Below are 20461 nucleotides of genomic sequence, written 5' to 3'. Positions count from 1 at the left end.
GTAAGATCCCTAGGAATAAACCTAACCAAAAAGGTAAAGGAAGGATCTCTACTCTGAAAACTATAAAACACTTATGAAAGAAGTTGAGGAAGACAGAAGGAGATGGAAAAACGTTCCATGCTCGGGGCGCCTGGGCGGCTCAGTCGGTTAAATGTCTGCCTTCGGCTCGGGTCGTGATCCCAGGGTTCTGGGATCGAGCCCTGCATCGGGTTTCCTGCTCCGCGGGAGGCCTGCTTCTCCCTCTCCCACTCCCCCTGCTTGTGTTCCCTCTCTTGCTGTGTCTCTCTCTGTTAAATAAATAAAATCTTTAGGGCGCCTGGGTGGCTCAGTTGGTTAAGCGACTGCCTTCGGCTCAGGTCACGATCCTGGAGTTCCAGGATTGAGTCCCACATCGGGCTCCCTACTTGGCAGGGAGTCTGCTTCTCCCTCTGACCCTCTTCCCTCTCGTGCTCTCTATCTCTCATTCTCTCTCTCTCAAATAAATAAAATCTTTAAAAAAATAAAAATAAATTTAAATAAATAAATAAATAAATAAAATCTTTAAAAAAAAAAAAGAAAAGAAAAATGTTCCATGCTCATGGATTGGAAGGAGAAATACTGTTAAAAGTCTATGCTACCCAGAGCAATCTATACATTCAATGCAATCCCTATCAAACTACCATCAACATTTTCAGAGCTGGAACCAAATAATCCTAAAATTTGTATGGAACCAAAAAGACCCTGAATAGTCAAAGGAACATTGAAAAAGAAAACCAATGCTGGTGGCATCACAATTCCAGACTTCAAGCTCTATTACAAAGCTGTAATCATCAAGACAGTATGGTACTGGCACAAAATACAGACACATAGATCAATGGAACAGAATAGAAAACCCAGAAATGGACCCTCACCTCTATGGTCAACTAATTTTTGACAAAGCAGAAAAGAACATCCAATGGAAAGAAGACAGTCTCTTCAATAAATGGTATTGGGAAAATTGGACAGCCACATGCAGAAGAATGAAACTGGACCATTTCCTTACACCATACACAAAAATAAACTCAAAATGGATGAAAGACCTAAATGTGAGATAGGAAACCATCAATATCCTAGAGAACACAGGCAGCAACCTCTTTGACCTCAGCCACAGCCACAACTTTTTTTAATTTAAATTCAATTAATTAACATATAATGTATTATTTATTTCCGGGGTGCAGGTCTGTGAATCATCAGTCTTATATGATATCCAGTGCTCATTACAACATATACCCTCCCCTACGTCCATCACCCAGTTACCCCATCTTCCCCACCCCCCCTCACGCCTTCAAAGGCAAGGGAAACAAAAGCAAAAATGAACTATTGGGACTTAATCAAGATAAAAAGCTTTTGCACAGCAAAAGGAAACAGTCAACAAAACCAAAAGACAACCTACAGAATGGGAGAAGATATCTACAAATGTCTTATCAGATAAAAGGCTAGTTTCCAAAATCTATAAAGAACTTATCAAACTCAACACCCAAAACAAATAATCCAGTCAAGAATTGGGCAGAAGACATGAACAGACATTTCTCCAAAGAAGACATACAAATGGCCAACAGACACATGAAAAAATGCTCCACATCATTTGGCATCAGGGAAATCCAAATCAAAACCACAATGAGATACCGCTTCACACCAGTCAGAATGGCTAAAACAAGTCAAGAAACAACAGATGTTGGCGGGGATGTGGAGAAAGGGGAACCCTCTCACACTGTTGGTGGGAATGCAAGCTGGTGCGGCAACTCTGGAAAACAGTATGGAGGGTCCTCAAAAAATTGAAAATAGAGCTACCTTATGACCCAGCAATTGGTCGGTATTTACCCCAAAGATACAAATGTAGTGATCCAAAGGGGCACCTGCACCCCAATGTTTATAGCAGCAATGTCCACAATAGGCACACTATGGAAAGAGCCCAGATGTCCATCAACACAACTGGATAAAGAAGATGTGGTTCATAGACACAAGGAAATACTACTCAGCCAACAAAAATATGAAATCTTGCATCGGCAACTATGTGGATGGAACTAGAGGGCATTATGCTAAGCGAAATAAGTCAGAGAAAGACAATTATCATACAATGTCACTCATGTGGAATTTAAGAAACAAAACAGAGGAGCATAGAGGAAGGGAGGGGAAAATAAAACAAGATGAAATCAGAGAGGGAGACAAACCATAAGACACTCTTAATCATAGGAAACAAACTGAGGGTTGCTGGAGGGGAAGGGGGAGGGGGATGGGGTAAGTGGGGGATGGGCATTAAGGAGGGCACGTGATGTGATGAGCACTGGGTGTTATATACAACTGATGAATCAGTAAACTCTACCTCTGAAACTAATAATACACTATGTATTAATTGAAGTTAAATTAAAAAAAAAGTAAAACAAAAAATTTTTAAAAACCCACTAATTTGAAGGGATACATGTACCCCTCTGTTTACAGCAGCATTATCTACAACAGCCAAGATATGGAAGCAGCCCACGTGTGCATTGGCTGATGAATGGGTAAAGAAGAGGTGGTGTGTGCGCACGCGCGTGCGTGCGTGTGTGTGATGGACTATTACTCAGCCATAAAAAAGAATGAAATCTTGCCATTTGCAACAACGTGGATGGAGCTAGAGAGTATTATGCTAAGTGAAATAACAGTCAGAAAAAGACAAATACCTAATGATTTCACTCATATGTGAAACCTGAGACACAAACAAGCAAAGACAAGAAGAGAGAGGGAGGCAAACCAAGAAACAGACTCTTAACTATAGAGAACAAACCAATGGTCATCAGAGGGACGTCGGGGAGGGGATGGGGGAAACAGGGATGGACATTAGGGCGCGTACCCGTCGTGATAAGCACTGGGTGACTGAAAATAAAAGCAAAAAAGGAATCATTAGTCCATATTGATATACATACATACATGAATAAATATTGGGGGAAAGGGAAAGCTCTAAATTATAGTAGAGTTCCAACCAATGTATAGAGGCAGATGCAATTCGATCACTGGCAACGAGGACCGGGGACAGTAATCGCTCCTTCATGAAAGAACCATCATGGAGGCCAATACTAAGTGTGAGAAATTGGAAATGCACATGGTCTCCCAATACCTGCCACAAGATACTACTAATTACAAGGGAAAACAGTAGCTTCACAATGAAGTGACCTGGCAGAAAACATCCTAACCAAATGGTGAAAATTCACATAATCGGTAATGAGATAAAGAACATCACAGCCCTCCCGGAAAGGACAGATAAAACTTCCGAGCAGTCCTGCCCAATCCTGAGGCTATGCTCACAAACCAAAATTGAGGGGCAATCTACGAAGTAACTGGCCAGCAAGCTTCCAAAGTGTCTACAGGAGAGAGGCTGATGGACCTCTCCAGAAAGGGAAGTGACAGGTAAATATGTGTGATCCTGAACTGGGTCCTGAGCCCCAAAAATGTTATTTCCTCTTTGCTTTAAAGCTCATTAGTGAGACAACTGGCAAAATTTACATAAAGTCAGAGTGGATAAGAGTATTTTATCAGTTACCTTCCTAATTTTGATAACTGTGCTATGGTTAATTAAGACAGTATCCTCGCTTTGAAATGCATACTGAAGTATTTAGCCTAAGAGGGGCGTCATGTCTGTAACTTACTCTCAAGTCCACATGCACACATACGTGGATATGCATGTGCACACGCGCGCGCACACACATGGTGAAATGGGGGGGCATATATTTGGTAAAATGTTAACTCTGGGGAAGGTATATGGGAAATCTTTGTATAATTTTTGCAACGTCTCTATAAGACTGAAATTCAAAGCAAGAAGTTTTTTAAAGTTTAACACTTCCAGGGTTATAAAAAAAGATGAGGGTCTCTTCTGGGTTCAAAGAGAGTAAAGAAGGAACAACCAAATGAGCACATTACAAGCTGCAAGAGGCGTAGGGGCTCTAGGGGTGCCACATGGAGTGGACGGGAGCGGTTTGAGAGACTGAGGGTTGCTACCCACACGGCAGTGCTACTCACTTGTACAGAACACCTCTGTTTTGAGGAGCAAGGGCTGCGATGTTTTGGGGTGTGGTTGCAATACCCAGAACTTACTTCAAATGGTCAATAGGCACACAGACACAGCTAAACAAAGTGTGGCCAGAGTCAACAACTGTTGGAATCTATGTGGCAGGGGATCTCCGTTCTACTCTTTCAAACTTTTTGTCTCAAAATGTTAATAAATATTGGGGAAAATTCAGAATTTTGTTCAAAAACATACAGATTTTTTTTTTTTTAAGATTCTATTTATTTGACAGGGGGAGCACACAAGCAGAAGGAGCGGCAGGGGCAGAGGGAGAAGCAGGCCCCCCGCTGAGCAGGGGGAGCCAGATGTGGGGCTCCATCCCAGGACCCTGGGATCATGACCTGAGCCGAAAGCAGACACTTAATCAACTGAGCCACCCAGGCGCCCCCCCAAAAAATATGGATTTGCAGTCCTTCTCTCAATAAAACTGGTTAAAGCCACATAATTACTACAACCATCATAAATGGAAAATTTGACATTTGTGCCAAATGCTTTGAAAACATGTGCTTCCTCTACAATAGAATACCATGCAAGGAATTTTTTAAAAAGGGCCGGGGGGGGGGTGGAGGTAACTCTATAACTAACACATGCTGTTGTGTAAAAACAGGGGCAGAGTAGGAAGGTGACCAACATTCCTACAGGACAGGACACCAAAGAGCTGGAGGAAAGTGCCAGCAGGTGGCGCCGTTGGCTCGTGAGGCTGAAAGGGGCGGCAAAGCCCCACAGGCGGCACCAGCCCATGGAGGGGCCATCTGCAAATGTGTTGCTCCTAACTTGAGGAGCCCCTCTCCAAATTCCACTCCCCAACACAATGCTCCACCACTTCTAGGTAGGAGCGCTGACTGCTACCTGCAAGCAGGCAGGCAAACAGCTCCCAGCAGCATTCACTGGGTTCACCCTGCACGACTTCTTGGGCTCAGGAGGATGCCTCCATCCACCTGTTCAGATGCAAGCCCTTCAGGCTGCCAGCCAAGCCAGGCACGAGCCACAGTCTGAGCACCTAAGGGAAATCTAGCATTAACTGGGAAATAAACTAAAAGCATCCAATCCAAGGATGAACGGTCAGCAAGCTCATCTTTATCAAAAACTGTTTTGTTAGGCATCATGTAAAAACCAAGGCTAATTTGAGATTTGGAATCAATTAATCCCTATTTCTCCCCTCCATTACACAGAAAAATAAGTTCCCATTGTGTTCAAACTCAAACAACAGGGCTAACTTAACTTTTTAACATCACACGGAGCTCTAAAATCTAACTCGAAGAATTGTCAACCCAACGTACTTATAATACCGTGGTGTTGAAGGGTTGGATGTAGTTTTTGTCTGTTTTATTTCTACAAGTTGCATCCAATAAAAAAAGGGTACATCATGTACTGAAGTTGTCACTTTGGCACCTTTTCAAGAGTTCTAGCCAGACTAATACAGATGAAGAAAACACAGTTTTCTCATCTTCACGTACAGAAATATTAAAACTCACCAGTAATCAAAGAAATATAAAATTTTAAATATTAAATTTAAACAAGAGTCTCAGGCACCTGGGTGGCTCAGTCGTTGGGCGTCTGCCTTCGGCTCAGGTCACGATCCCTGGGTCCTGGGATTGAGCCCCACATCGGGCTCCCTGCTCCGCGGGAGGCCTGCTTCTCCCTCTCCCACTCCCCCTGCTTGTGTTTCCTCTCTCGCTGTGTCTCACTCTCTCTGTCAAATAAATGAATAAAATCTAAAAATAAATTAAAATAAAATAAAACAAAGAGTCTCACACTTAGCTGGCAGAGATGAAGTGAAACCTGGAACCCTGAAGGAGTCCTGAGACTCAGGAACCGTGTGACTAGTCTGAAGAGCAATTTGACCACATGTACAATTTGCCATTAAAAAAATGTTAACACTCTTGTCAAAATCAACCTAAGACTATAATGTAGGTGTTGTGACCTTAAAGGCAGATCAAAATACGAAATGTGGCCCAAATCCAATAGGCAGGCATTTTAATGTTTTTATGCATTCCTGTCCAGGCAGATGGGAAGAAGAAGTTTAGTTTTTCAGAAAAGAACAGTATTAACGGACTGGTTGAATCCCACTGACTGGTGAAGTCTCTTGTGCTCAGAGCAGGTGGATGAATCAAGGAAGGCTCCCATGGGCTGGGAAACCTTGCATGGGGGGCAGAGGGCAGGCAGAGGCCCTAACAGGGCAGGGCCTGTCTCTCATCATCCCCGCCACGACCCCCCCAGCCAATGTGGGTCCCCCACAAGGAAACTCTTGCTTCTCTGAGGCGGTTTATTTTTTTTTTAAAAGATTTGATTTATTTATTTGAGAGAGAGAGTGCACGCACAAGCAGGGAGAGCAGCAGAGGGAGAGGGAGAAGCAGGCTCCTGGCTGAGCAGGGAACCCGACGTGGGGGCTCGATCCCCGGACCCCAGGATCATGACCTGAGCCAAAGGCAGACACTTAACCAACCGAGCAACCCAGGCGCACCTGTCTTAGAGGATTTAATGATTGCCTTAGGGGTGGCATTAAGCCCTGGGGAAGATTTAGATTTTAGTATTTTTATGTTAAGCTTCAGAATAAACTATGTATTTGACCTTTAAAGTGTCTGTACTATTTAAGAAAATTTAGCAAATTAATCTTACATTTTAGCCTTGACTCTAAATTTAAAATGTATAATTAGGGCACCTGGATGGCTCAGTTGGTTCATTATCTGACTCTTGGTTTTGGCTCAGGTCATGATCTCAGGGTCCTGGGATCAAACCCCACATTGGGCTCCCCGCTCAGCGGAGAGTCTGTTTGAAGATTCTCTCCCTCTACTGCTCCCCCCATTCTCTCTCTCTCCCTCTCAAATAAATAAATAAATCTTTAAAAAATAAATAAAATGTATAATTAAGCTTCTGATTTTAGACATGATATTTTTTTATTTTAGTGAAAAGGTATAAGAGAGAAATTTACAGACTGTAAACATTCTTCATCTATGCAAGTTTATCGATTGCTAGGCACTCTTTTAGGTACTGGGAATACAGCAGTGAGCAAAACCAAGTTCTTAACTCTGCAAAGCACACTTCCTGGTAGACAGGTTTGGAAAGAACTTGAGATTCATTACGTATGTAATTTTAAATTATTAGATCTAACTGGAAAGGTTTTACTTGTTTGGTCAGATATTCCAGGTGTTTGAAATGACAATTAAATTTAATACACTTAAGAATAAAAACTAGGAGGGCCTCTGGTGGCTCAGTCGGTTCAGCATCCAACTCTTGGATTCAGCTCAGGTCATGATCTCAGGGCCGTGAGACTGAGCCCCATGTGGGGCTCCACACTCAGTGGGGAGTCTGCTGAGATTCTCTCTCTCTCTCTCCCCCCTCTGCTGTCCCTTCCCCACCCCCGCTTGTGCTTCTCTCTCTCCAAAATAAATACATCTCTTTTTAAAAAAGTATTAAAACTATGGCTTAGGACGTGTAAGGGAATTTAAGTTGCAAATGGGTCTAATAACTAAAAATGATACAGTCTGGGGCGCCTGGTGGCTCAGTCAGTTAAGCGTCTGCCTTTGGCTCGGGTCATGATCCCAAGGTCCTGGGATCGAGCCCCACATTGGGCTCCTTGCTCAGCGGGGAGCCTGCTTCTCCCTCTGCTGCTCCCCTTGCTTGTTCTCTCTCTGTCAAATAAATATCTTTTAAAAAATAAAAATTTTTAAAAAATGATACAGTCTGATCATCTTGAGTTAATCAAAGGTTACCTTAAAGTGAAGGTTAAAATTTACCAAGTTACACAGAGAATAATAAAATTTGTAAAGTCCACATAAAACTGTAAGAAAAGAACAGGCCCATAACTTTGTGGCCTGAAAAATGTCGATTTAAAATAATCTCAAGGGCGCCTGGGTGGCTCAGTCAGTTGAGCGGCTGCCTTCGGCTCAGGTCATGATCTCAGGGTCTGGGATCGAGCCCCGCACTGGGCTCTCCACTCAGTGGGGAGTCTGCTTCTCCCCCTGCCCCTGCTTGCTCTCTCTCTCTCAAATAAATATATAAAATCTAAAACTAAAGTAAAATAAAATAATCTCAAATCATCTTTCCTATGCTCAAAAGCCTCACTTCAAAGGGCATTAAAAACTCACAGCAAGAAAAGCTGGATGCTAACAATGTTTTTTAGCCACCTTAATAAAAAATGGGAACAGAACCTATATGTCATCCACAGGGGAATGGTGAAGTCATTATAGTCACCCGTCATCAGTCATTAACAGGATGGTTACATCCAAGAGCGGCCTGGAAAGGGCTCCCAGCAACTGTCCAGTGGAAAGGGAGGGCACACATTTGCTGTGCATCCGTTCAATCCACCAATATTTACCGCAGGTCGTCTCTGTGTTCTAAATGCTGGGCATGGAGATGCAAACAAAACAAGGTCCCTGCTGTCCAGACGAGACTTTACAACAACGTCAGAAATGTATTTGTGGATTCATCTCGGGAAATGAGACATCTCTCTACTAAGCAGGGTCGGGCCTGGTTAGTACTTGGATGGGAGACATCTCTCTAGTACCAGGTCACCCCATCTAAGAGCATGGGGCCCCCTCCCGCATCCCCTATGAAGTCTGATGGTCTCCGTGGAGGCCCACTGTATTCCTGGTCAGATGTATTCCTAAATATCTTAGGGGTTTTCTCGCTACTGTACTTTCTGCTGGACTGCTGGATAAGAAATGCCCCCAGTTTGTGCAGACTAACCTCGTCCCCGCCAACCTTCCTGGGCTGCCTCTCCTTCTGCTAGTTCACGGACAGCCTACCGTTGTTCTTGGCACATGTCATTATTTGTAAGTCATGGCACTGCAATCCCAATCAAGATTCCTATCGTTTTTGAGAAACTCAAGCGGCCTATTCTAAAATGCATATGGGAGAATAAAGGTCCATGAATAGCTCAATTACTCTTGAAAGGCTTAAGAAATACCAACTTCCAAAATATCCTACGAGGCCACAGTAACAACCAAACATGGGTAATGGCACGAGAACAAATAAACAGGCCAATGGAACAGAAGAAATAAGACATTAGACTTGCCAGCGCCTGAAGTACCAAAAATGCACAAAACTTTGCAATTTTGAGGCTTTTACAAAAATTCTCTGAACTTGATCTATTCCTGCAAAGTGCTGGTGAAACTGGGTTTTGGCGCTACTCTCCAAGCACACTGTACCTGCCAACCACGCGCTCTCTCGGTCAGCTATATGGGCACGGTGACTCTTGACGACTGAGCTGGCGAAGGCAGAAGCACTCAAAAGATAAAATCTCTACAGATTTGGAAGAACACTGTCTCAAATCTGTGTTATAATCCTATTTATGTAGCCCATGCTAATGCACGGATGCATGGAAAATTTGTTCTAAGAGGCTCACTCTTTGTTTTGTACGAAGGGTAGAGAGGGGAAAATGAGAGAAGAAATATCACCTAAATGTCTACTCCGTATGTCAAGAACTATGTGAGGCACTTTTAAAACATATCCCCTAATTCACTGACTCTTCCCGTTGAGATGGGCGGTCTTTGTCCCCTGCTCTTGAATCTCGGCTGATCTTAGTGACTCACTTGGAACGAGAAGGCAGTGGAAATGATTTGAGAAAAGTCCTCCCCAAGACTCCAGCCCTCAGCCATCAATCCACCGCCAGCCTGAGTCTTCCTAGCTCAGGACCCAAACACTGTGGAGCAAAGATGGGCCACTTCCACTATATCCCTTCCCAAGTTCCTGACCCATGCAGCCTTGAGCATAATGAAATGGTTGTTTTATGGGGCGATTGGATTCACACTAGTAGTTAACCAGAACACTCTGGTCGATAATTGGTAACAGGGTCCTCAGAGGTTAAACACCTTTGTGAGGTCTGTCTGGCTTTGAGGCCCTGTTGTATCTTTGATGCATTATCTCTGAGAATACAATAACCTTGATTCTAACATAAGTGTAGAACTTACAGGGAAATCAGTACGGTATGTGGTAACAACTTTGATGCCTACATGTTAATTTCATGAATCCAATCTATGAATTATGGTGTCATTCAAAATGGGAAACACTGAGCTTGGATGAAGGCAGTGATCCATGGGCAAACAGGAATGACTTTCAACCAGAGCAAGGATGTTAACGCTTGAGGCTGCCCACACGCCTAACTGCTCCGCATTAACGAGAGTCAAAAGACAGTGACAGCGTGGTGCTTAAGTGGCACCTCCCACAGTCAAGGTTTAGAAGTCAGGCATCTCCAAAATACCATAACACAAATTACTGAAAAGAAAAGAACTCATTGTTCATGCCTCATCAACACCTGTAAGAAATATACGATGTAGCAAACGTATATTGATGGCATGTGAAGGATTCTTGATACTACTCATAAGCATATAAGGGTTAAAATGCTGGGTGACAAAGACTCTAACTGCAACTGTGAAGATTATTTTCCAGCATTTCACTTTGGAGAAGAGTCATCTAACTTTGATTCAACAAGTTTACAGAAACAATCACCCCACTGATGAGGGGGTGAAGCAGCCCCCTCACATCTCCATTTCCTGACTTCCCATGGCCACTCTTCCCAAACCCCACCCCATCCTGAAGTCCATCCCCTACACTGCAGCCCCAGTGATGGGGCTCCTTAAGGCTTGCTTCTTTCCCTCTGGTTATCAATTTTCAGAATAATGTGCTGGTTCCCCAGCATTCTCCAATAGTGATCAGTGAGGCTGTTTTTAGTACATTATATCTTGTGGGTTTGAACATTTAAAAAATAGATAAGGTTTTATATAAATGTATATATTTTTTGATGTTCCAAATTATCCCATCTTTGGCCAATGCAAGCCCCTTTAGTTCCCTGCTAGAGCCTTTAACACACCCTACTAATTCTCAATAGCTTCCTTGCTTTCAGGTAAAACAAGCTACTCCACGCTCATCTTGTTCATTTTCTGCACCAAACTCTGACTTTGCCATTTATCCAAACTCTGATTCCTTTCAGTGGGAAATGACATGTAGAGACCACAATCTAGGTGCCACAGGTGCTCACTGCTACTGGCTGGCCACTGTTTCTAGGCTTTTCAGGGGACACAGGAAATGTTTTCTCATTAAAATTCTTTCAAAACGAATTAACACTAATACCTACAATGCAAATTTGGGATTACAGGGTATTTACCTAACTACTTTGATTTCATACTTGTGTATCTTTTCTTTACCCTGAAAACCTTGACCATGTAACATAATGACATACAAATTTTTATTTAGTTAATGGTCACTACAATTTATACAAACACAAAGTCTGACCTAACACAATGGTTCCTAGTGTCTTTTTAAACAGATAAATCTTTGACTGCTTTCTCAATTTCATCTAAAGTTGCTGGTCTGTACAGGTTTTCCACCTCCAAGGTCAATTCTGGTCATTTTAGGTCTTCCTCATAAACCATCCACAACTCTTCAAATTTGTTGCCATCAAATTGTACATGGCGTATTCCTATTTAAAAATCTTCACGTGTGCAGTCATATCCCTTTTGTAAATATTGTGCTCTCATGTCTTCTTAATCAGATTTGCAAAAAGCAGAAATAGATTTGCTTCTATTTTCTTTGACTTATCTTCCTGGTTTCTTGAGTTGAAAGCTGAATGCATTTTCTTTCTCCTGATAGCTGTTTCTGCCTGACCCTATGATTGTGGTATGTAGCCCTCTGCCATTTATTTATACAGTCTGAAAATAGTTTTTGATCTCTTCTTTAATCTAAGAGATACAATGAAGGGGGTCCCAACATTTTCAGGGAGTAATTCTTAGCTACCCTTTCAGTCTTAGGTTCTAACTAGGGTGTATTATGGTCTGAGAACCTGGCCCATAGGGACTTACTTTTTGAAACTTGGGGTTTTTCTTTGTGGCCTGTATGTGGCCAGTTTTGTTAAATGTTCCATGTAAACGAAGAGAATCTATACTTTATGTTTGTTGAGTGCAAATTCCTATACATATCTATTGGCCACATTATTTAAATCCTCTCTATGGGTGGCTCTCAACTGGAGGCAATCTGGCTCCCCGAGGACATCTGGCAATGTCTAGAAACAGAAACATTTCTGGCCATCGCAAGTAGGGAGCCGGGTAGCTACTGGTATCTAGTGAGCAGAGACCAGGGGTACTATTCAGTAACCTGCAGCGCATAGGATGGCTTCCTGACAAAGAATGGTCTGGCCCCAAATGTCAACAGGGGAAGGCTAAGAACTCCCCATCCACATCCTTTCTTCTTTTGGGTATACCTGGTTTGCAGCTCGCAAAGAGTCACGTTAGAGTCCTCCCTTTTACATATACAACTGTCAACTTCTATTTTGGGAAGTTTTACTGTTACATTAGTTTATGATTATTAATCACACCTTTGAGTAATATGACGTATTCCCCTAGTGCTCTGTAACTTGAGTCTAGCTGTGTCCAGCCTAATGTTACTAGACCTGCTTTCTTTTTGTTAGGACTGATAGTGATTCCCATCCCTTAGTTTCCTACCTCCTTGTGTTCTAGATGTATCACTTATATACAGCATTTAACTAGATTTCACTTTTCTCCTAAATCTGGAGTTATTATCACCTGGGAGATTTAAACCCTTTTATGTTAACTGTAGTTACCGATATTTTGGGGCTTATTCATGCCATCTTATATTAGTTGTTTGCTTTTATTTTTTTTAATATTTTTTTTAAAGATTTTATTTATTTATTTGAGAGAGAGAGAATGACAGAGAGAGAGAGAGCGCGCACACATGAGAGGGGGGAGGGTCAGAGGGAGAAGCAGACTCCCCGCCAAGCAGGGAGCCCGACGCGGGACTCGATCCCGGGACCCCAGGATCATGACCTGAGCCGAAGGCAGTCGCTTAACCAACTGAGCCACCCAGGCGTCCCAGTTGTTTGCTTTTAATACACCAAGTAAACCTCCTTGTTTTCTTCTTCTCCTTTTCTAAGTTTTTATTTTTAAGTAATCCCTACACCCAACATGGGGCTCGAACTTACGACTCGGAGATCAAGAGTCACATGCTCCACCAACTGGGCCGCCAGCCAGGCGCCCCTCTTCTCTCTTCTTCACACACCCTTTTGTTGAAGTGAAGTCTTCTTTGCTCTGTTTCCCTCTAGTACTTCGGGAACTCCACAGCCTACCTTTGCTCTTCTATCGCTTGCTCTCACACTACCTCAAACCAACACCAGCGCCAACATCCCAGTCCAGGTCTCCAGCACTCCTCTCTGCGCCCGTGAGGTGTAAACTTACGTTCACTGTACTTCCACACCTGAATTTGTCCTCCTTAGCAGTAGGGACTGTGACATTTTGTCCTCATAGGCTCATATACAAGTCATGTGCATACACAAGTCTGGAAAGGCAAACACATCTAGGATCATTTTACAACATTTTTTAACCCCTTAAAATGAATTTTGGGGCACTTAAAGGTTAAACTTTATATCTGTGGGTTTCTCTTAGCTGTAATGCTTCATTCCCAATTAATGCCATGTGACCTGTATAAACTGTACACACAGACACATTCAGTGTTCTGTATACTCACAGTACAGTATAGGATGCCTCCTTTTAATGAGGAACCACATCAGACACAGTAACACATATTATAACAATTATTCTGAACATCTGATTATTCTGACTAGTCTAGACAGATTTCAGATAACTTTAATGATGCCCTATCAAGAACTAAAAAGAGAAAATATTTAAATGTTTTATTTGCACTACAATCATTTTCAGTATTATTTATTACATGAAAAAATTACATTAGAAAAACATTCTTTTAAGCTTTGAGGGCAGAGATACTGGGATAATGTTTTCTACTCCATGAACATCCAATTAACTAAATTATCCACTTGGAGGTCAATTCACATACAATAATTTTTTTAAAAAACAGGGAAAAGAACAGACATAATGATAGAGAGATTTTTAAAATTTAAAATAGGTACAGGTTACATTCTTAGAATATACTGGACTGGCATTAAAATTGAAACAGAGAAACACTTAAATAAACAATAGGTAAAGTGCATCCTCAGGCCAGTTAACTTCACATTATTCTGACCATCCAGGAGAAAACAGCGGTCATAAAAGAGCTGAAGATTATTAGTCCCCTTTTTTATACCTTTTACAAAAGAAATGCAGAAAGAGATTTGAAAACAAGCAAACAAAAAGGGGGTGGGGGGCAGAAATTCTAGAAAGAAAAAAGAAGCTCTGACAAACTAAAGACCACCCCAGCCCAGCCCCTCAGGAGCCCGGCCGGCCGCTCCCGGGTCCCCGGCTCCGTGCTCCTAAGCCCGCGGGGCCCACTGGCCCTCACACCCAGCGCTCCTGAGCCCAGAGCCCGGCCAATGCTGGGACTGCTGCCCAGAGGCGAGGCCCCTGACCATGGAACCCTCCTTGCTTTCCCAGCAGCATCGAGGGTCCCAGACTGCTCTGGGCCGGGCGGTGGCACCCATGAGAATTCGACCCTATATACTGACTTCACCAGCAAAGGAAGGTTTCCCAGTGTTCAGATGCCAAGAAGAGAAGAACAATTGAGCACAGAAGCAACAGGAACTAGTCACTACAGCCGACTTCTAGATTTAGCTTCCAGCACGTAGTCACATGGAGACCTTCGTGATTCTTAATTCTGGTTTAGGAGCTATTTACATAGGCCATGTTTTTACACTGATGATATCACAGACCGGTCCCAGCAGGGTGCAGTCCACCAAGGGAAATCACCCTACTTCTTCCCTTTTCTTATTCGTATTTCCCCAACAGACGTACGCAATTTTATCCATTTCGACCCAGACTGACTTCCAGTGTTTCAGGTGAGAACTGAGTGGAAGTCAGCAAACTTTTTCTGTAAAGGGCCAGACAGTAAACTTTAGGCTTTGCAGCCCACATAACTGTCTTCATTACATATTCTTCTTTCCTGCTTTTATGACCCTTTCAAATGTAGAACGTATGGCCCCAGGGCCAAACAAGAAGAGCCCTCAGCGGGATCCTTTGCCAACCCCTGGCCTAAAGGCATAGCTGTCCAAAGAGACATGTGATACTTTAAAAATTGAACTACACTATTTTTAACCCATCTAGAATTTGCTAACTCAGTTTTGGTGACATCAAGTCGTTTACGAATCTACATTTTTCAGCGAATCTACAAACAAGCCCGATGCTCCATCCCTCCCTGGCTGCCAGACTTAGCAAAGGGTTTGCTTTCCCAGCGGGGCAACTTCACAGCTGCTCTCAAAGGCTGCTTTATTTAACTAATGAACGATCAATTCCACTGACAGAGAAATGCCAGAAATTCTAGGGGAATTCAGGTTTATTGTCTCTCTGAGAGCCGGTTACACAGCCAGAACTGGACTACTGACAGCAGCAACAGTCGTTGAGACACTGGCAAACTACAACTCTCCCTCTTTCTGTTTTTTCGTTTTGGTTACCGGTATTTCCCAAAAACATTTAACCGAAGACCCTTTTTCAAACAAAACCTGTTTATTAAGAAAGCTAAGAAAGATATCAAGGAATCCAAGAAAATTGTCAAAATTCCATATTAAAAAAGAGAGAGAGAGAGAGAGGGATCTTTTCCCAGATACCTTTCAGGAAACTGTCACTGCGGCCCAAGGAGTTTTCATTTTGAGTGCGGGAAGTCTTCAGTGCCTACGGCTCAGAAGCTCAAGCCACCTGTCGGCCGGCTTCCATCCTGGCTTCACAGCCCCCATCCCCGGGACGTGTTCAGTCAACAACTCATACTGAGGCAAACATTCGTCAAGAAATCACTCTATTTTTCAAACAAGGTTTGAGGAGGTGCCTCTTGAAGTTTAATATTCAAATAAAATCAGATACTAAATCCTGTTAAGACAAACTCTGTATTTAAAAAAAAAAAAAAAGCATTTCCAAGCCAAAGGTCCAAATATCCATTAAAGTCACAGCAAAATTCCAATAACAAAGGTGATTTAATGGTATGAGCATCTGTTTTAGTAAATTCTGAGCTGGATGGTCTTAGTAGACTGCTGGTAGAATTTAAAATTACATCACACCCTTGCTTTTCAGACGGTGACTATTATCGGCATTACTAAAAACTGACACTCAAAACTTTCACGATGGACTTGTTGAGAGTTAAAGAATGGTTTTAGGAAAAAATAAGAACCCCAACTCTTCAAAGCAAGAGCCCTTTCACACGGACAATCTTTCTTCCCAGGGCACTGTGTGCTCAGGGACAGAGCACCATAGAAATGGACCCAGGAGCACTATCCCTCTGCCCACAGCCCCTGTGATCTGACTAGCACTAAGCTTGGTAGGCCAGAGAATGATGAAAAAAACATAGGGAATATCAAAACCTAAATGCTCAAAAGGCTCTGCAACATCAGACACAGCCGTAAAGCGATACAGAAAAAAAAAAAATCACAAAATTCGTGATCTTTGATACATTTTTTTTAAATGAGAAACATGTGCGTTATATAAGTACATGGAAACATACATAATAACACTGACTAAAAATACAACACAAAATAACTAATATGTAAATATGGATGCATATCCCATTAAACTCAGGTTCCACACAGTACATTTTGGGAAATGCTGTTTTAGATCAGTTCTCAACCAGGGGTGACTTTTGTCCCCCAGGGGACATTTGGCAATATCTGAAGACATTTTTGGTTGTCACAACTGGAAGTGGGGGTCCCAGTGGCATCTGGTGGATAGCGACCAGGAATGCTGCTGACATCCCACAATACACAGGATGGCCTCCACAACACAGAACTATCTGGCCCCAAATGTCAACAGTCTCACAGTTGAGAACCCCTGCCCTACAGAATCACAGAAGTGTTTGCGTTTATGCTGCAAAGAATTCTGCTAAAGTACATCCTGGGAGGGAGGGGGGGTACACACAAACACACAATTTAAAAGAATGCAAAGTTAAATTCCTAAACTTTTTAATGCAAAAAATTATAAACCTTGATAAAATATCTCAGACAACATGAAACAACATATACTGAGAGCTTACCAAGCTCTCATTAAGCATTATTTTTACAAAAGTCCGATCAGACGATTCTGGCTGGAACCTGCATCACAGTACTCCCAATCCATAGTCCCTTCTAAGTGACCCAACCCTACCGTAGACCCTGCTGCAAAAGGGTGGTCGTGTGGAAGGCAGGAGCCCAGCCCTCCCTGAGGGCAGCACCTAGCCCAGGGGTCAGCGCCTGGAAGGTGGGTGGAGGGAAAGAGCTCAGTCACTCTGTCTGGGGTGGACCCTGGGAAACAGGAAGAGGGTGAGGCGGGTAGTGCTGGGCCCCAAGCTGCAGGGAGGAGAGAACTTGTAATCAACAGCGTGCAGAGCAAGTAGACGGTAGAGAGCAACAGTCCAGCTGAACCAGGAAGGCCAGACTTCTGCCAGAGTTCAAACCAGTTCTGTGGGCCCCAAAGCCCAGCACTAGTGGTCCCTGGGATACAACTAGATTCCTATTTTCCTTATTCCTCGGTAACCCTCAACCCCTGGACTTGAAGTCAGCCTGCTCCCGGCCACCTTGAGACCTGACGAAACAAGCTAATCATTCTGTACGTGTCAGTCACAGATGGCAAACGATAAAAGCATTTCCAGGGAATGTGCCCCACAGCCTCACCAGCACATGGACGGCTGCATTCAGCTAGAGACTGCACAGAATAGCACATGCCTTTTGGGTGGTGGGGATCCCCTCAAGCTAAATGGTCTCCCCAGATAGGAGCATGAACAATCCGCGCCGAGCGGCTCGGCCACCTGTGACATCAGGAGACAGCACCTGGTAGCGGGCTGACTGTGTCCGATCATTTAAAGGAAGACTCAAGACAAGAAAATGAATCCGAAATTTTACTCATAAACCCTTAGTCTTGCAACCTGGTAGGTCAGTTGAAGATTTTGAAAACATTGTAGAAACTTTTCCCTAAGGAATCCTAGATTCCCTAAGGAATCGAGATAGAATGAAGAAGCCGCTCTGTCCCCTCGCCACCTCCCTCACTACCCCCACCCTGCCCCCAGGTCCCCTCAGAACCACAGCACTTCCAAGCCACGGGTTTCCAAACTACCTTGTCAGACAACACGTTTGCTGTGGTATCACACAGCCTTCTGTGAATGAACTTTCCAGAAACAGTAACTAAAGCGGCGGGGCTGACACCCCAAAACAAAGGATGGCTGGTGGTATGGCAGGTGTAGCCTCATTTGACAGGCTCTGCAGCCAGGCCTTGACCAAGTGACTAGGCTTCCCGGCTCTTAAATGTTGATTCTAACAATTTCCAGACTGAACTTTTTCTACTGTATTTCCACGTCCAGGACAAAATAGTAACTGATCCGGTTGTGGCATAAGACTGTGGCATAAGATGGCACTCCCCAGTTGGCTGCTACAGCTCCCTCAGCCCTGACAATGACCCCAGACCGCTATAATATATATATGTGAGTTCCCTCGTCTGCACTTTTTTATTCCCTCACCCCCTTAGCCACCATGACAGCCACCTGAGGAAGGAAAACAAGGGCACGTACACATGCCTACTAATGGATGGTGGAGAGTACACGGGCTCCTAGTGCACAGATTCTGACCCCAGCCTCCGTGAAGCTGAATGAGAAAAAACACATCTTTATTTGCAATAATCTCTAGCTGAAATTTAGCACTCATTCAATCATGAAGGAAGACATGAAATCCTGGAGTCTCAGCAGTACCTGTGACTTTTTCACCAAGAGAAACTACAGATATTTTCACAAAGCACTAGAGTTACTACAGAAATTTCAAACTGTCAATTATGCTGGTCACTGCTCCAAAAGGAATCACTAAAGCCCAAACTTGACCTGTTACTAACTGATCTAACAAAGGGCAAGTAAGCAGCTTGAGCATCACTTTGGTTCAGTATTTTGGTAACTGTATTTCAATATAATATATGCGCTCTCTCCTCCATCCTATTTTCTCTAAAACATTTTGGTGAAGGGCACCTGGGTGGCTCAGTCGTTGAGCGTCGGCTCAGGGCATGATCCCAGGGTCCTGGGATCGAGCCCTCCATCAGGCTCCCTGCTCAGCGGGAAGCCTGCTTCTCCCTCTCCCACTCCCCCTGCTTGTGTTCCCTCTCTCGCTCTGTTTTGATGAGGAGCCCAGAGGCCAGGTGAACCACAAAAAGCTCCCCAGAGGCATAGGATTTACATCACTCCAGCCGTTTCAGGCTTTCTCCCGAACAGCTTCAAATACTTTAACAATTTGCAAAACTGAAAGTTACAGCTTAGAATGTTGCTGTTCACACCAGTACCTTTCATTCATACGTAGTACCTCTCTAAAGTTGTAATACACTGACACAGAACTGTAAACGTATGTAAACCAGTGGACAAGAAGCCAACAAAATGTGTTTGCACCCCTTTATCATTTAACCCCCCAACCTGTAGACACTTAAATCCTCAGCACTGAAGGTCAATCTTTCAAGTCCTGTTTCATCCACATATTTCACCAATTCTAATTCCCACTTTTAAGTCTCCAGCGTACGAAGAAGCATCCTCTATTTCTTCTGCCTACGAAAGTGCTGCGTTAACTCCTATTATGTGGATTCACTCATTCTACCTTCACGATCCACGTGTCGCTCTCCACGCTCAGTACACTACGGAAACGAAAGGCAGACCTGAGTCAGTCGGCCACCTTCCAGATCACCGTGCGCACAAGTGCATTTGAGTGCATCACCGACAACCGTACTGGCAAACGTTTCCATTTCGCCTCGAATTCTCCCTTCGAATATTCCGAATACACCACCTGAAGCATTATATAATGTATCAACTATGTTGTATTATATAAACACAGTAAGTATTTCTTTTTTCAGAATCTGTCAGAAAAAAGTATAAACTCACGCCCAACTAAAGCTAAGGCTGTCATTTACCCTAATGTGGGAGGTACTAACTTCCTAAGGAAAAAACAAACAAACCAGAAGGTCTTACGGAAAACTACTTCTTAGAATCCAAGTGCGCTGCCCTTGCGTTTGCCGACTACACCCCAGCTGGCTGCCCGGGCCGTCCTCCCCGAACCCCGCTCGGGACCCCCGCCCCGGCAGGCCAGTCAGCACATGGCCCGGCCCAGCCCAACTGGCCAAGCCTCGGCACCACAGGCACAACTGAGCATTTCCACGGCCGCCGGGACGAAGCAAAGCACACTCAACTTTTCCTAATTCCTGTCAAGTGACTCACGATTTCTTCTGCAGGAATGTGAGATGCCAGCGAGCGGCCAGCCCCTGCCCCGCACCTCCAGGCATCTACTCCCCCCACCCCACCCCCCGGCCGGTCACTATAGGCCGCACATCTGCGCTAAAGTAATTCCAGGAACCGGGGCACCCTGCCCTCGGGCAGGAGGGCAGCCTCCCCGGGACCCCACCCCCACCCGAGGTCCGCCTCCATGGGGCTCCAGGCGACCCCGTGCCCCCGCCCCCCAACCCCGGCCCCGCTCCCGGCGCCGCTCCCGGCCAGCCGGCCCCACCCCGCACCCTGGCGGCCGCGGCTCCGAGC

At 44.1% G+C, this 20461-nt stretch overlaps 1 protein-coding gene across 4 annotated transcripts in view; it reads right to left on the bottom strand.

Moving 5' to 3' along the window:
• The window catches only part of PKNOX1 (PBX/knotted 1 homeobox 1), a 58639-nt gene extending 38443 nt beyond the window's left edge, over nt 1-20196 (bottom strand). Inside the window, exon 1 of one of the 4 annotated variants that reach the window (XM_025863419.2) lies at nt 20119-20196. The gene's annotated coding sequence lies outside the window, so the exon portion shown is untranslated. The other 3 variants (XM_025863415.2, XM_025863417.1, XM_025863418.2) reach the window with 3 other exon arrangements.
• Nucleotides 20197-20461: the final 265 nt, after the last annotated feature.

The sequence above is a fragment of the Callorhinus ursinus genome, unplaced genomic scaffold, assembly GCF_003265705.2.
Source record: "Callorhinus ursinus isolate GAN/ISIS: 27379988/994484 unplaced genomic scaffold, GSC_fseal_2.0 scaffold75, whole genome shotgun sequence".
Classification (NCBI taxonomy): Eukaryota; Metazoa; Chordata; class Mammalia; order Carnivora; family Otariidae; genus Callorhinus; species Callorhinus ursinus.
The sequence above is the reverse complement of the archived record's forward strand: the minus strand, read 5'-3'. Positions and strand labels throughout refer to the sequence as shown.